Source organism: Mauremys mutica, chromosome 8 (genome assembly GCF_020497125.1).
Source record: "Mauremys mutica isolate MM-2020 ecotype Southern chromosome 8, ASM2049712v1, whole genome shotgun sequence".
NCBI lineage: Eukaryota > Metazoa > Chordata > Testudines > Geoemydidae > Mauremys > Mauremys mutica.
In genome coordinates this window covers 15,640,047-15,656,605 of record NC_059079.1, presented here as the reverse complement: position 1 = coordinate 15,656,605, position 16,559 = coordinate 15,640,047, and the positions used below count along the sequence as shown (strand labels likewise).

At 42.3% G+C, this 16,559-nt stretch overlaps 1 long non-coding RNA gene across 2 annotated transcripts in view; it reads left to right on the top strand.

Annotated features, from left to right (window-relative positions):
- LOC123376608 overlaps positions 1-15,703 on the top strand; it is a 52,748-nt gene extending 37,045 nt beyond the window's left edge. For both annotated transcript variants that reach the window (XR_006581848.1, XR_006581847.1), the window contains one exon: positions 15,529-15,703. This is a non-coding gene — a long non-coding RNA (uncharacterized LOC123376608). The remainder of the gene's footprint in view (positions 1-15,528) is intronic.
- Positions 15,704-16,559: the final 856 nt, after the last annotated feature.

Genomic DNA, 16,559 nt, shown 5'->3' with positions numbered 1-16,559 from the left:
GTAAGTACTTTATTGGCTTACACTCCGAATATAAATTGGGAGAGGATGCGGGAGGAAGAGAGAGATGAGGGGAAACCCCAGAAAATTAAAACATCAAAAAAGCATGACAAAGAAAATAGAGGAGAAAGGCATATGTAGACAGAAGGAATTCCAGCATTGTGGTCTTATTTGGAACATAATGGTGAAGTGAAAATTATAACAATGATGTATCCTAGGTTGTTTAGAGGAGAATGGTACTTTTCATGGGTAGGCAAAAAAGCAGGTTTGTAGACTGGTTGCCTCATCCCCTAACTGGAAAACAGGGCTGTCCATGTTTCAAGATGCTCATGCTGAAGCAAAGCAAAGAAGGTGAGAAAGATCCAACATGTCTGCATGTGATTAGCCAAATTTTTGACTGGTGTAAGTAAGTGCAATTCCATTGGCCTCAGTGTGGTGGCTTATACCAACAGAGAATTTGGTCTTAAATTCAGAGTAGACCAAGGAGGGTTGAAAGGGGAGGTATAAATGTATACAACGATGTCTGGAAGATTGCGGAGAGACGACATTTCAGTCAGAACTGTTAATCTTAATGAAAATAAACTGACCATAGTAAAAATGATAATGTATAGTTTAGGCCATCTGAAAGAGCCAACAACATGATGGGGAACAACAGAGGAGGTCGATCTAAAAGTCTTCATAAGAAAGCCAGTGAATAGTGGAAAAACAGCTGTTTGGAGACAATTCAGCTTCTTTGTACCTCATTATTAGTGATTAAAAGATACATTTGGATGCAGGCAGGAGTTTTAAGTTTTCATCTACTGCTGGATCTTGTTTCTCACTTGAGAGCATGATGCTGTGTTGTGGCATCCCCATCACATTCTTTATCAGAAAGAGAAGGGAAAAAACCCTAAAATATCATTTGCAGCCCTGTTCACTGAAGAGAAATTTTGGGGAAAGATGCAAAAGAGCAAATGCATATTTTACAGGGACAAGGAAGAAATAATGTTCAGGACAAGCAAAGGCTGAGAGCTCTGAGGGGCTTGGATTTTTCTAAACTGACTATTGGTGTTGGGTGCCCAATGTGAGACTCCCTGTAGCAGGGTGGACCCCTGCTCCTGCCCTGAAGGGCTTAAAACAGCTCAGGAGAGGGCTGTGGCTGGGGCAAGAAGCCTGGGCTGATTGGGGAAAGTAGGCTCAGCTGTGGCCATGCTCCAAACAGGCCCAGCTGGCCCCTATAAGAGGCTGTGAGCCAGAGGCCCAGTTAGTCTCCCTCTGCCTGTAGAGGGAGAAGGGCTGCAGGGAGCTAGACCCAAGGTACCTGAGTGAAGCAGGGCTGGGGAAAGGCTGAGGAGCTGGGGAGCTCCAGTCTGGAAAGCCCCAGGCTGCAGCCTAGCAGTGGGCCAATAGGTACTGGGGGTTGCTGAGGGCAGCCCAGGAGTAGGCCAAGGCAGCAGGTCCAAACCCAACCTTGCCAGTGATGAGTAGGCTAATACTGCAGTCTGCCCCAGGACATGGGGCTAGACAATGACTGGCAGTAGCCGTATACTGAGGCAAGGTGGGGATAGTGGGTGGGGGTTCCCCTGGGAGGGGAGACCCTGAGAGAAAGGGGTTACTGCCAGGGGGCAGCACCCCATGTAAAAGGGCACCGGGTCCAGGGAGGGACACGGGGACCAGAGGACAGGTGGATCACCGGCCTGCAGAGGGTGCTCCAGAGCTGAATCGAGCTAATTCCCAGAAGTCACCAGCAGGAGGTGCTGCAGGGGTGAGTCCACTCGTCTACACTCCCTAAGGGGCCTGATTGTTAGGAAGTGCTGCAACCTCCACTCTCTGAAAACTGGGCTCCTTTAAGGTGCGTCAGATGTGACTGGTGATCGTGCCTCGGTGTGAGATTCTTGGCCATGGATTGTTATCCTAGGATTCTGTCAGAGGCAGCAATAAACAAATAAAAAATAAAATCAAACAAGCTGTGTTAAAGATCACTAGCAGATTCTTTGAAATCTCTTGGATCGGAAGTTGAATGACTTGTAATAGACTAAAGAGATGCTAATGTAACACTTAGGGGTTGTAGTACATATATGTGGCTTGGCTACTCCCCATCACCATAATTCATGTGCACTAAGCTCCATACTGCTCTGTCTCTACTTGCATATCCAGAATCCTTGGAATCTAAAATTAACCAGAGATACCTGTAGAGTCTGGGCATCTCTACCAGAAGAATGAGCAGGGCCCTACCAAATTCACGGCCACGAAAAATGCATCACAGACCGTAAAATCTGGTCCCTCGACGTGAAATCTGGTCTTTTGAGTGCTTTTACTCTATGCTATACAGATTTAATGCGGGAGACCAGCGTTTCTCAAATTGGGGGTCCTGATCCAAAAGGGAGTTGCAGGGGGGTCACAAGGTTATTTTTGAGGGTCGTGGTATTGCCACTCTTACGTCTGTGCTGCCTTCAGAGCTGCGTGGCCAGAGAGTGGCGGGTGTTGGCCGGGTGCCCAGCTCTGAAGGCAGCACTCTGCCAACAGCAGTTCTGAAGTAAGAGTGGCAACACCATACCATGCCGCCCTTACTTCTGTGTTGCTGCCTTCAGAGCTGGGCAGCCAGAGAGCGGCGGCTGTCGGCCAGGTGCCCAGCTCTGAAGGCAGCAGCACAGAAGTCAGGGTAGCAATACCATCTCATCCCATCCTTACTTCTGCACTGCTGCTGGCGGCGGCTGTGCTTTCAGAACTGGGCTCCTGATCAGCAGCCACCGCTCTCCAGATGCCCAGCTCTGAAGGCAGAGCCACTGCCAGCACAGCACAGAAGTAAGAATAGCACGACCGCAATAACTTTGTGACCCCCCCCCTACAACTCCTTTTTGGGTCAGGACCCTCACCATTACAACAATGTGAAATTTCAGATTTAAATAGCTGAAATAATGAAATTTATCATTTTAAAAATCAAATTACCATGAAATTGACCAAAATGGATCGGGAATTTGGTAGGATCCTAGTAATGAGGAGGAAATGGGGAGGGGTGCAGTGCACTTTCTGTCTCCTTTCCAATTCTTATATCTGTTGCTGTTATTGACTTTGTTGCTGTTAAGGCTACATCCAGCCATACCTCAGGACAGGTTCTCATCAATTTTCTCATCATGAACTTAGATGGGGTTACATCTGGTTAGTAGTTTACCAAGGAGCTGCCATGGGGAATAATGGTTGATAGTTTAATAGGTGGCATGCTTCATGTGGAGACAGTACTTACCCCCACACTGTGGCACTGGTTAAGGTGCTGTGCTACTGAAGGCACTAAATAGAACAGAACTGGGTTCATAAGAACCTGTGGCCATTAATGAACACAGATATTTCACTCCTTAAACCTAAACAGTTATACAGCATCTTTGCTCGCTGGTTTGCAGTTGTCATGCTCTCCACCAGGTTGGCTGCATTTCGGTGGGGTGTGTGTGAAGTTATTTCTGTGCATTCCAAAAAGGACTTTGGAAATGAAGGTGCAGTGAGAGATGCAAAGTGACCTGGCTGTATGAAGTAACACTGCATCCTTCTTTCTTGTAGTTTAAGTTTGAATGTTTGACCCTTGAGCTGACAGTTGTTCCTAAGGAATATCACAAGATATTGAGACAGCAGCTTCCCCTCAAGCAGCAGATGCAGCAGCAGGAGCAATCAGATGCACATAAGAATGACATGGCATGCTGTAGCAGTTAGCTGCCTTTCATAATATCCTTGTGATATGTACATTTATAGGTATTGGGGGGTTTTGTGTGTGTGTGGGGACATGCAAGACATTTCACTGTTACAAAAATATTGTGCATTTCTGATATTGCACATGAACAGGTAACAATTTACCAGAAAATACCAAAATACCTTGGTGATTTTCATAAATCATAGAGGGAAATTACTTTTTAGGTCATTCCATCTATCTCCCTGCCACTATATGAGTTAGTCCTATGAGCCCCTTGATAATGTTTGTTCTGAGCGCTCCTCAATTGTCAGTATCTTTCTGGTAAAGTGGTACCCACAGTTGAAAGCCAGAGGGAGAGGGAATTAACTTCCTGCTCTGTGACGTGTCCTTTCTACAGCCATATTGCATTTCAAACCATGCTTCGTAGGCTCACTAAGTAATTGTTTCCCAAGTTCCTCCCTTCTACACTGAGTGTTTGTGTTTGCAGAATATTTTCCCCCAGATCTATCACACTGCACTTTGATTTTTACACTCTCTGCTTCTAAGCACCTCCAAGTCCCTTTGCATTATTTCTCTGTGCTGAATGGTGTTTGTAGGTCCTCCCAGAAAAGTAGATTTGTGAATTTCATTAGTGTGCTGTTCTATCCATGCTCTCTCATTAAGATATATCAGACGAGGCATGACACTGCTGTTTCCCATGACTATATAGGTAAGCATCACCTCCATTTAAAAAACTCTGAAACTCAAGTTCAGATCAGGAAGTGACTTCTCTGAGGCCTGGTCTACACTAAGAAGGGGGTTCGAATTAGGGTACGCAAATTCAGCTACGTGAATAGCATAGCTGAATTCAAAGTACCCTAATTCGAACAACTCACCCGTCCACACGCGGCGGGGTCGAACTCCGCGGCTCCCCCGTCGATGCCGCCAACTCCTTCTGCCAAGGTGGAGTACCGGAGTCGACCGCGGCGCTTCCGGAGTTCGAACTATCGCGTCTAGATCAGACGCGATAGTTCGAACTCCAAAAAGTCGAACTCTCCGCGTCGAACCGGCAGGTAAGTGTAGACGTACCCTCAGACACACTGTGGTTTAGAGGCACCGGCGTTGGCTTCAGTGTGAAGAGGCCTCTGTCCTAGTCAGGTTCTGAACGTACCTGTTAACCTTTCTGAGCTTCAGTTTCTGACTCTGTAAATGGCAGTGATTACACAGATTCACTTCATAAATAAATGATAATTGTAAGGTGCAAAGCAGTGTGCCTAAAGGCCTTACCTCAGACTTAGGCTTCATTGTGTCAACCACTAGACACAGAGAAACAGGCAATCCCTGTCTTGGAGTGTTTAGTCATGGGGCAGAATTTCCAAGCCACAAAGCCATTAAATAGACAAGACAAATGAAGAGTGGGAGAGAGGAAATATTATAATCCATCCCAGAGTCCCCGGCCTAGCCTGCCAGATGGACTGCCTAGACTCAGGGACTTACAGGGTCCTTGGCTCAAGGGGAGCAGGACATGCAGACTACTGTGGAGTTGGGCAACCTTGGGCTCCCTGACTCTTGGGCTAGCTGGCTGCTTTGGAGGTGGGGGAGAGGGAGGGAACACAGTGCCCTGGGGCATCCAAAGTCTCTGACTCCTTTGAAGCTCACCAAGCGGGGATGCAGAAACAGGGCTTCAGGGCTGACAGAGAGCTGGGGGCATGGAGGCCCTGACAGCATTAGCTGTGAGGCTCCGAGCTAGCCTGGACCCCTTAGGGCTTCCAGGCCCCTAGCTCCATTTCAGCCCGCCAGGCAGGATTTAATTTAGAAATTGTGGTAACAAACCGTTTTTGATTTTTCAAAAGTAACTTTTTTTTAGATTTCTGTGCCACAGAGAATATCAATTTTTTCCCCTTTGCATTCCAAATGGGAATGAAACACATTTTCAAAATATGGAAATGCTCTGCAAAAGGGAAACCCCATTCTCTGCCCAGCTCTGTTCTTATGTTTGTGAAATAATGTGATTTGTGACTGTTATGTTCTGTTACATCACCCTGTGTAATTGACAACCTGATGAAATGCGTGCTTGAGTTGTCACATTGCTTTAGGTGGGTAAAGACATTCTGTGTCCTGCTAAGCAGGTAGAAGGGGTAAAGTATTTGGTGACATTCCAGGATTCAATACATTACTGAAAATGCAGAATTCACCTGAAGGGTCACATCAGTGAATCTGACCCCCTCTGTTCCTAGCATTTTGTTAGAGCTTGTAAGAGTTAAAGACTGAAGGTGATCCTAACCAAAGTCTAATTTATCACAGGGTTGATGTGGATATTTTGTAGAAACCAGTTCCCTAAAGATATCTGATCTGGCAGATGGTATCACCTCAGCTTTAGGCCTTACTGATGTAATGACTGATGAAACCTGTTGCCGAAGAGGTTCCGATGTTCTTTGCCCATATGTGTCTAACGACATGAAAAGGAAGGATCGTCATTTGAAATGAGGATGAGTGACTCTCCCATACAAAGACCTTTACTTGGTCTGCTAAATGAATGTCTCCAGTAACTCAGTTAGTAGAGAGAACTGTTACTCAGGAATATGTTGTTCATGTATTTTAGCAGAGGACAACAGGACACAGACACAGGGGAGTACATCACGGTATATTTTGCGGCTCATGTACTTTCACTGGAGCGTAGGAATTGCTCTATTGCCTCTAGCTGTTGGGTCATTCATATTATAATATGGACACCCTGTTAATAGACATGAGAACTGCATTGTCTGAGAACCTCTAGTTCAGTTACAGGTTATTGGGCTGGATGCAGGAATCGCCTCAGTTATGCAGGTCAGAATAAGTGGTCTCAGTGGATACTTATAGATTCATCGATTTTTTAGGGCCATAAGACTCCCCATTTCCCACGAATGATGAAAGTAAGTCAATTCACAGAAGACTGCATGCTGGATTTTCACTTAATGGCAAACATCAATCCCTTGTAACTAACTGAGATCCCAGGAGTTATGGGATGGTTCATGCATCAGGCAGACTATAGCAAACATCTTCATTAAGATTCATTCTGACCTGTGATGATGCCATTGATGGTTAATGTAATAATGTTCCAGTTTAAAGTATTGGGTAGTGTCAATGGGAAACCTTTTTTGTAAAGATTTTGCTTCTTTTTTTCTACCATGTAAAATAACAAAAAAGACTAATCTTAAAAATGCTCTTAATGACTGTAACCAAAATATTAACAGTAGTAAACAAGAATACATTTGCTCATAACTTGTCATATCAGTGTAATAAATTAAGCCAGGAACACATTAACATTTGACAGCTTAAACAATGCAGGAAAAAATACAAACCTCACAGGGACTACGTGAAGCATGTTGGCAGTTTAACAGACATTTTGAGATGCAGATACATATATCAACCTCTCTGAATTTAGTCTTGATAACTCCTTTTCCAGTGTGTGCCAAAACACTGCCATCCAAAGACTAATGAGTTCCAGATTTGTTTATCTGTGGTGGCGAAGGCAGATTCATGAGCCCCCTGAACCCATTTTACAGCAGACATGTGATTTTATCATACAACAGCAGAGACAGGAATTTCTTTCTAAATTAATGAATATAGAGCATATAAAAAGATCTTATAAGAAAGATTTGCCTGGCCATCTAATACAAGGGACCGTATCAAACCTGTTTCGGAGGACTCGACTGAATGAGTAGTCCTGCACAATTTGATAGGTTATAAGTTTCAGCCTTGTTTCTGTTCATGTTCCGTCTGGTGCATGGTAACAAATATTGGAAGTAAATCTTGTAACCAGAACCACGTGAGCTGATGTGTAGCATCAAGATGGTGTGACATGCAAGCAACAAATGCATACATATGGATTTCTTTCTTTACCTTTTTGCATTATGTAAATCCTAGGACAAGTAGAGTGTTAACAAAGAAATATTGTGCCCTTACTCCACATAAGTCAAACTCCCTCCCTTTATATTTCCTCTTTTGGACTTCTGCTGCTTTGTTTCTCCTTTTATTGTTTTTCTATTATGACTTTATGACTATTTATATCTGCTCATTTTTGCTGGTGGTGGGAATTCTATGAATAAATGTCACCACACTTAATAGATTGCATTTTGGATAGATTTTTGCAATGGAGCAAAGTAATGGAGTCTAGCAGTTTCCTGTTGGAGGTTCCAGTTGATTAAGGTCAGAAGGGACCATTGTGATTGTCTAGTCTGACCTCCTGCACATTGCAGGTCACAGAACCTCACCCACTCATTCCTGCAATAGACCCCTAACCTCTGACTGAGTTGCTGAAGTCCTCAAATCATGATTTAAAGACTTCAAGTTACAGAGAATCTACCATTTATACTAGCTTAAACCTGCAAGTGATCCATGCTGTAGAGGAAGGTGAAAATCCCCTAGGGTCTCTGCCAATTTGACCCAGAGGAAAAGTCCTTTATGGATTTTTTTTTTGTTCAGTGTTTTGAAGATAGCTAGCCAGACACTTGAGCCTTCTATGGCTGCTTTCTGTCTCTTTGAAAGCACAACATGAATGCAAAGTTGGCTTAAGCAGCCAGTGGAGGAGTCTCAGTGTGAGAGGGTTCCTAGATGGCTGATAGTTATTGTTCCACACTGCCCCTTCCAGTTGGAGGAAAACCGGGGAGTGGGTGGGGCACCTCCGAGCATTAGCAATCTCTGGTTGCAAGAATGGCCCCTGGGGTTGGCCAGGGGCAACGGGGCATAAACTGGAACAGCACTGAGGTGGTTCTAACTTATGCCAGGGCCAAGCCTAGTTCTGGCCAAGACTGGAGGTTTGTGAAGTCACATTTCCTCCTCCGCCCTGAACTCCTGTGCTCAGTGGAGTTTGGACATAACCCAGTATTGAGACAGTAAACTGAAGAACAGCCCTAAGTATTGCTAATATTATAGCAGATCCTATGGCCGAATAACCCTCTAGCTTTCTAGAGTCCCAAAATGAAATGCTTGCATTCAAATTTGGTGTAAAACATTAGATCGTTATGTGGTTCTTTTTGCCTTAGCAGGTGCACTTGAACCAACTAATCCATTAGTTAGTGTTTGAAACACCATAGGAGTCGTACTGCAGCCAGCTATTTGTCATAAGTAATATTTTTCCAATGTTTCTTTGTACAATAGTTATTTGATTATGGTCAAGTAGCATTCTTCAGCGTCAAAATGTTAATAATAAAACTATCAAGACCTTTTCTAAACAAAATCCCAACTCAAGAACAATAAAATCTAAACCCAGCCAAAACAATCTCGGATTTTCTACAGAAATCCGACTCCAGATAATTTCTTTCCAGCGTTTCATGCAGCAATGGGAAGTTGAGGCACTTGTGTATATAAAAAGGCATGGTGGGGGGTCTTCTAGTTATTTGAAAACATAATAAATCTTCTGGATAGTTGGATAGAATTCTTGTTCTCTTGACACTTGGCAAAACAGACTTGAGTCCTGTTCATTGCTACCTCTCTAGGATAGAAATTCTGCCTCTGCTGCACCCAAGCTACCCAGGTGAAATGAAGCAGTGGTCATATTTGGCTCACAGCAATGCACTGGACTCCAGTCTAGTTAAGTTAGTCACCATTGTAAGAGAGGCCAGAGCATCCACTAATTGATTTTTAAATTGGTTACAACGTCCAGCTGTATTGGGTTTCACTAATCCTGGCTATCTTCATTATTTAATGTGTATTACAGTAATGTCTAGAGGCCCCAACTGAGATTGTGCTAGGCACTGTACAAATACATAATGACTGACATGCCCTGAAGAGTTAACTATGTAAACAGAAAAAGCAGGTGAAAAAATGTGTGTTTGTATGTAGGGGGGAGAGGAAGGATTATTATCTTTGTATTAAATGGGGAACTGAATCAGATAAGAGGGATTGCATGACTCATCCACAGTTATATCAGGCATCTGTGGCAGAGGCAAGGATTGAACCCTGACCCCCACTTGAAGGCTTTAACCACAAGTTAAGGGCTTTTAAGGGTACTTTCCCAATATGTACGTCAGGGAGGCTGAAAGCAGCCTCTTATTTCTTATAACAGACATAAAATTTGCCATATCAGATCAGACCAAAGCTCTCTGTTAAGTGCGATATCATTCCACCAGCAATAACTTGTAATGTTTTAGTAGAAACCAAACCTCCACATATTTTGTACCTTCTGACCTATTAATTATAATTTCTTTCTTGAACACTTGGACTTGGATCACACTACTCAATATTTTTATATATCTATATATGTGTTTTTAAAGCTGCTGGGTTTGGGTTATATCTTTTCCATATGCCCAACCCACACAATCCCATCAACACTTTCACACACTAGTCAAACACTCTATATTTGTGTGAAACTCACTGGAGGAAAAAACCCCAACCTATTACTATTAATAAAAACTAATTTCTCATCACAATTATTAGTGTTTTCTTTAACACCACAAAATGCATCCAGTGCATTTGGATGTCTAACTTTTTCCACCATTGACTCAATGTAGATTTATGATTTATATTCAGAATTACCCCATTTCTACCACTACCTGCCCATTTTTCCTTTTGGTTTGACAACGCTCCCTTTACAAAAGTTAATCACTTTCTGTATAAGCAATTCCCGAATACATTTTATATTCTGTTGTTCATGGGAAATGACGTTCTGAAAGTTGATATCCATTGCGACACCAGGTGTTAAGACAGAGAAGTAGGGAACAAAAGCGCTGACTGCATGAAGAAGTCTAATAATAGACAATTTGTTCACCTGGCACTGGGTGCATTAGCATTTGAGATGAGCTCATTGTTGTCTAGCAATCAGCTTTTTGCTAGTCCACGGGATAAAAGTATGGAAAATCCAGGTTGTGGAAATAAGGGCTTGCTAATATTAGAATTACATTGTACATTACATGATAGAATTAGAAAGCTACGCATTGGCTTTTTTTAAAAAAAGAGGAGAGACATGGGATTGTAATTATTTAGGAAAGTAATTAATAAAGTGACAATCATATATATATATATATCTTCCCAAAAACCATACATAGATAAACATTTTAGATAGCTTTACAACTGGGCAAGCTGTTCAGTGCAAGCTTGCACTCTGAAATGCAGCAAAAGCTCTCCCAGGCTCGTTGAGAATGCAGCCTTTAGTCTGGGAAACTCACCAGGAAAAGCAGAGTTATTCGGTGTGTTCAAAATTGAATCACTGCTCCATGAACGTGTTCGTACTCCACTGTGCAATGTAGTCACCAGGGCTTCAGAAACCACTGACAATAGTGAGAACACTTCCACCAGTCGACTCACCACTCAAAACTCCTTGTTCCCTGAGCTATATTGTGATGCAAGACTTTATGCAGCAGGGTGATTAGGAAAAGGGGGAGCATGGATTAAGTACCAGGAAACACTCTTAAGCAACAATTATTTGGTTGAAGACACAGCCTTGAGTGTTGTTTGAGCCTCCTCTTTAGTTGGTGAGGTGAGGACACACCAGAAAGGAGAATCTGAAAGTGGGGGGAAGCAGGAGCTTGTGTTTGGCTGGGCAGTTTCTGGGGCTCTTGATGCATTGGTAGTTGGAGTGTGATGGGGAAAGAGAGGCTTCCACAGCTGAGCGTCACCCATCCACTTCCTGTCTCTAAACAAATCCTACTCCTGAAGCCAGCTTCCCTCCGGCTGAGGAAGAGGGGAAGGAGTCACACCAGCTCCTTCTAGGAAAGAGAGAGAAATGAATGTTTATACTTGGTATTTAAAACAAGTCTTTAACATTTTCTACTATTCAGCAAATTGCACTAATTATTTCACGTGTTTTGTGGAAGAACCCCCTGATCTAATTTCTTTTATGTCCACACACATTCTCCATTCTGGTGAAGTGGAGATGATAGCTTTTATAGGAATGGGGGTGGGAGTTCTAAAAGTGTGCCCCTACTCAACTCTTATAAGTTGTGCTTGCAATTTTGTTTGACTTGCTATGGGGTTATGAATATCCATGTATTTACTTCCTGTAGCTATAACATCAGACCTATGATGACAACCACCAGATTTGGTGAGCTCCCCATCCTGTCTTGTACTTTAACTGCTGCTAAAATCCAATATTTATTTTACCAAGACAGTCCAACTTTACAACTCAGTTTTTAATCAATAGTTTTAATGTCTCAGGTTTATAGATGCAATTACTGGGAAGTAACAATCTTCTGTATAATTCTACCTAAATTTTATCACATTTGTCATGTGCCATTGGTCCTGGACTACGGTGTGTACATTGGGATTACCCCCAAACTATGAGTGAATTAATGTTTGAGTGTTAGTGAACATGTGTTCTTCAGAAAGTCACATCTCCTAATAACAGAAAAAATGAAAGTCTGTCAGTCATGTTTCAGTCAAAGGGCTAGTCTAACTTCCATGCAATCACTCAACTGCCAAATTTGTTAGCATGAGCATTCACAATGGAAATCTGATTTTAAGAGTTACACTTATCCAATGAGGGAACAGAGAGACACCATATGTCAATGTATGTCCAGTAAAAACACATCAAGATCAGAATACCAAATGTTTGTAATGAACGGCTTGCAGTTGAGCTATCGACCAAAAATTATTCATGATAATTCTTTACTGTACCACATTTTGAATAACAAATATATTGGAGAAATTAATAATCTGTTGGTGTTCAAGTCACAAATAGATAATGAGCTGAAATTTGTTGAATAGTGCCCTGATCCTCCAATGATGACCCTTATGCAGGCATGGAGCTCCATTGAAGTCAGTGCCCATAGATATGTCATTGTAGGCTTGGGGTCAAATAATTAGTTGCTCAATATCAGATAACTTTTTAATCTTCCATTAATTCTTTCTGCATAAATGCCTAGTGGAATTCAGAGCAATGGTATCTCAAGAGAGACTAATGCAGAACAGCAGATCAGGTTGCTTTTCCATGCAGAACTCCTCTCAGATGCCAACCCTACAGAATGTTATTACAGTTACTTAATATACAGATAACCAAGTGCTTTAAAATGCTAATAAAATATGTGATGCCTAACTCTGAGGTTATTTTGTTTATGATGGAATAGAATGGGAAAGCAGAGTTATCCATTCTCATTATCATCAGAATGTTCTTTTTTTCCTGTTCTTATCCAAATACTATATCTCTCCGATCAAAGGAAGTCAATCCATCTAAACAGCATAATTTCTAACAGAAGCTTTTACTAAAGACAAGGATTCTTTTTTGTCCACTTTCCCACCACCGATTCTGAATGGATTGAAGGATAATACTATCTTAAAGCAATACATGCTAAGCCCTTTGGGTTTTTCCATTTGAAACCATATATTGGAATTGTTATAGCCTGTAATGCTTTCAACCCTGCTCACCGTAAGCAGAAATGCATTCCCATTAATCAAAGGAAAAGCTGAGTAAAGTGGTAAGAGCTGTAGCCCCATTCAAGAAAATTAAAAGGCAGTATGATTATTAAAAGGCAGTTCTGCTAAATGTTTTCTGATGGAGGGAGAATTGGGACACACTATACAGTGTACAGTGACTTTGCCAAAAATATGACACCAGGAGACGCAATAAATGAATGTATAAATAGGAATTTGTTCCAAAGGGGATAGTCATAAATCACTAAGCAAGGTACAAAACGTTTCCTTTTTGGTGATGCTTAAAATGTGATCTACCTTCAATTAAAAAAATCAGATTTTTCTTTTTAGTTGCATTAAAATGATATCAAAACTGGAAGCATAATTTTTCCCCTGGGTGAAATGCCAAGCAGGATGTAACCCTCCACACTAAACATCAGCCCAGATAACAAGCTTTGCAAAGGGAAGAGATTTGTTGAAGAGTGCAAACCAGCAGTTTGTTGGAGTAAGAAGTTATTAATCATATAACATTTAGGAATCTCTGAGATGGTGAAGTTCTGGCCTTGTATCAGCGATGCACTCTAATAAATTGGATTGCATCAACAGGAATAGTTATGGCGCTTGCTTAAGGTTCTGGGGGGAGAGGAGTCCTGTGTTTCTTCATCACTGTTTAGATCTAGAAAGTCTTTTTCCTTCATGAAGCAATTGGTTTTAAAACTAGCGCTGGTCTTATAATTTGTGGACATCTGCCTGCAGAATTGAGGCCTTCCTTCTCTTTAGGACTCATGTGGCTTTGCTGTCTGTTCTCTCTCTGAAGGGTTAATCCATCATACTGAGTGATGAGGGGGTTCCCTTTGTTTCCTGAGGGGGCTTCTCCATCAGTAGCTGCATGAGGCTAGGAAGCTGCAGTAGTAACTACTTAGAAGCTGAAGTCAGAAAAGTTTGAAATGGACATAATATGTAAATTAACAGGCAGTAAGTAACCACTGGAATTTATCAGGGGAAGTTGGCGGATTCTCCATCACTTAGAGTCTTTTGAATAAGATAAGATACTTTTCCAAAAGATGTGATCTAGCTCAACCATTAGTTTTTGGGCTAGATGCAGTAATCAGTGGGTGAGTCTGTGGCCTGTTCTACACAAGAGGTAAATTAGATTATCATAATGGTCTCTTCTGGCCTTAAAAGGTGTTAACACCCCCATCCACGGGGCCCTTCATAGCCTCCCCTATCATGTGGATGCAGGCCTTGAGCTCCCCAGTGACAGCTTCTTCCATAAATGTCAACCTTGCTTCCTTCTTTCATGCTCCTGTTAATCCATAAAGCCACAACACTCTCTCCTTCAAATCCCTCCTCAGATCCAACTTCTACTGCGACAGCTCCAAGAAATCAGCCATCCAGTTGTGGCTAGGTTGAGGGACAGGCATGGTGATATGTATCTGATTTTTTTATATCGTTTGGAACCATTGAGCTTTGCAATAACTATCTCTTATGTAGCCATGTGATATTAGTTTTATGACCCTCAACTGCCCATTCCCCTTCCTTCCTATTGTTTGTCATGCTCACTTTTGTCCTGTTTCAAATTAGATTGTAAATTCATCTAGGGATGGACTGTGTCCTGCCATCTCTTGGTACAGTTCCTAACATCATGGGGTCCAAATCCCAATTTAGGCCTTTGGACTCTACCACAATGCCCCAGGGTCATTGTAGACTCAGCCTGGGTAGGGAAGGAGCAGTAACATATTGCAGTGTCCCATTAGGCCACAAAGAATTCTCCTAAGCCATGCAGGGGCATGGAAGGAGCGTCACTCACTCCTCTCATCCCTGCCCTGTCACTGGGGTCAAGTAATTGTAGTGGAGACACCCCTCCCCCACCTGACAACTCAGGAGGCTTTGAGACGAAGGGAGCAAAGCCTCCTGACTCTCCTGCAGGATTAGGAGAGAATGAGGCCACACGAATGGCAGGCTAAGTCCTCCAATCCTTTCACAAGTCCATGAGTGAGAGGAGGAGGAAGACAGTTTTAGGAGGGGAGGTGCCGCTAGTGCCTCCCTGGGCTGGGAGGGAGAAGAAGAGCAGTGGTGTCATGGAGACCAGTCTCCCAGTCCTGTCATCCTTCCACAAGCCCAAGAGGAGGTAACAGGGGCCTGGTGTGGGGCCAAGAGGGAGAAGAGGAGCCCCTTTCTTGGTTCCTGCTCAGAAGTGCTTGCTATCAGCAGCCATCCCCTAGGGACTCAGTGACGACTGTAGTAATTTTTAACTTAAAAATGGGAAATTGATTCAAAATAAATTTGTAACGTGTTCATTACGTCTGAGCTGCAATCCAAGTTTCACATAGGAATGGGCTTTTACAGATGATTTACAAATTCCTGTTATCAGGGATTTAATATGGGAAAGGCAGACTCAACGCATAGGTCACAGGCATATTATTCTGAGACCAAATTGTTAGTTTCCTCACTGGGTCCCTAAACCGATAATATGTACTATGTGTTTCAGTCACTAAATATGCTTAGAAAATGTTGGTGACTGTACAGGTCTGAAACATTTTTGAAGCTAATCTCTCGTTCTCATCCAGCACAGGTGATTCAGTCCCAACTCTTCTGCAGATGAGAAGTTAGCCTGGTTGCTGAGCTGGCTGGTGGAAGGACATCATGGGGAGAGGCCAAGATTTCCAAAAGCGAGAGTGGAAGTGGAAACAGTTGCAGGGTTAGGGGCTTTCAGGGTATTTTTGTTCAACCTGGCCTTCAGATTGACCAACACATGGTAATAAACAATTACTGACAATGTTGCCATTCTGCTGTTCTTTCATATAGTGTTTTGAATCTATATGACATAGGAAAAATAACCAAATGCATTGTCAGACTTTTCTCCTGGTGATGCTGGTAGAACTGTGTGTATAACCATTGCCCCAGGCACTGAATACATAACACCTGTGGCTCAGCAGCTAACTCTTCTGTGTAGGTATGTGAATCTCATCCAATCCTGGCATGTCTTCTGTCTCATTAATATCTGTATGGTTGACCTGCTTCCTTGCCAGAGATCATTCCATCAGTAACTAATCAGCTTTCCAATGACAGGTTAGTCACTCTATAAAAAACAAGAAATCTGTCACCACTGTTTCCTTTCTCCCACTTCTTTCTGTGTACTACACACTTTCATCCATACCATTAAAACTCTTCAAATAAGCATCTGTGAGATAATGGCTGCAACACATTTAATGATACGTTTCCAATAAACGAAGAGGTTTCTGTTTCCCAATTATTCACCTAGTTTAAAGCGGGCAAAATAATTCAAAATATTTTGTTTGAAAAATGTTGCCTGTATATTCATGAATACTCACAAATTATTTGTCCAGCTCTATAAACAACATCAACAAAAATAATCATAGAAGACAGAAAAGGAAAAGAGCTGTTACATAGCTCTTCCTGTTCACTCCAGGACCCCTCAAAGAGAAGTGTTATCTAACTGATGGCAGTTCATCAAATAGCTATAAATAATATATAAATAAAACAGAAAATATTGATATGAAAATTCTGGAATTAACAAGACAGGCTGTGTATTACGGCTCAGTAATTGCTCTTTATTGCTTACCAGTCCCATCCCAAC